Here is a 299-nt window from a genome sequence, read left to right on the forward strand (position 1 = left end):
TTCCACTTCCAACTCTACATCTCCTTCCTCACTCTTTTCTTGTGTTCCTTCTTTCCCTCTCCTTAATTCTTTTCCTCGTGTTCTTCTCCTTCTCTTTATTCCCTATTCTTTTTCCTTTATTCCTCGAGTATTCTGTTTCCTTTATTCCTCGAGTATTCTGTTTCCTCCCTCGTATATCGTAAATGTCAGCACCATATCTCATGGACTGTGTGTCTGTTGATAAAGCTGTCTTATGATTTAAAATAGTTCCCCCATTATTTCATGTTGGGCGCTGAGTTGCCGGTTTGCCTTTTTTCGGC

This window comes from Penaeus monodon, chromosome 33 (assembly GCF_015228065.2).
Source record: "Penaeus monodon isolate SGIC_2016 chromosome 33, NSTDA_Pmon_1, whole genome shotgun sequence".
In the NCBI taxonomy this organism is placed as follows: Eukaryota; Metazoa; Arthropoda; class Malacostraca; order Decapoda; family Penaeidae; genus Penaeus; species Penaeus monodon.